This window comes from Oryctolagus cuniculus, chromosome 18, assembly GCF_964237555.1.
Source record: "Oryctolagus cuniculus chromosome 18, mOryCun1.1, whole genome shotgun sequence".
In the NCBI taxonomy this organism is placed as follows: domain Eukaryota; kingdom Metazoa; phylum Chordata; class Mammalia; order Lagomorpha; family Leporidae; genus Oryctolagus; species Oryctolagus cuniculus.
This window is the reverse complement of record NC_091449.1, coordinates 639,682-640,450: the sequence shown is the minus strand read 5'-3', so window position 1 is coordinate 640,450 and position 769 is coordinate 639,682.

Below are 769 nucleotides of genomic sequence, written 5' to 3'. Positions count from 1 at the left end.
GTGAATCTTTATCATTGATGTCTACAATCCAGGAATGTACCCTCACACGAGAAGATAGTAAAGTTCCAACCTAGAAGACACAGATACTGTTACTAAGCCTGAAATCAGGTACCTACTATAAGAGAAATCAGTGGGCTGGCACCGCAGCTCACTAGGCTAATCCTCCGCCTTGCGGCACCGGCACACTGGGTTTTAGTCCCGGTCGGGGCACCGGATTCTGTCCCGGTTGCCCCTCTTCCAGGCCAGCTCTCTGCTGTGGCCAGGGAGTGCAGTGAAGGATGGCCCAAGTACTTGTGCCCTGCACCCCATGGGAGACCAGGATAAGTACCTGGCTCCTGCCATCGGATCAGCGTGGTGCGCCGGCTGTGGCGTGCCAGCCCCGGCAGCCATTGGAGGGTGAACCAACGGCAAAGGAAGACCTTTCTCTCTGTCTCTCTCTCTCTCTCACTGTCCACTCTGCCTGTCCAAAAAAAAAAAAAGAGAGAGAGAGATAGAAATCAGTAACACAGGATGAGGATGGGGAAAAGAGAGGGGAGAACCTTTATTTTAAATGCTAGCAACCAGAGAGGTGGCAGGCTAGCACCGTAACATCCAACCTCTCCATGAAAGGGTCAGCGTTTAACAGAAACTGCGTTAGCTCCATGTCCACAATCATGCAACAGGCGTGTATGGGGGTGACTTCAATTTAAGTCCCCCAAGGGTTCATGTGCTGAAATTTAATTCTTATTGTAAATTATTAAAAGGGTAGAAACTTTGGTGTTGGCTGGGG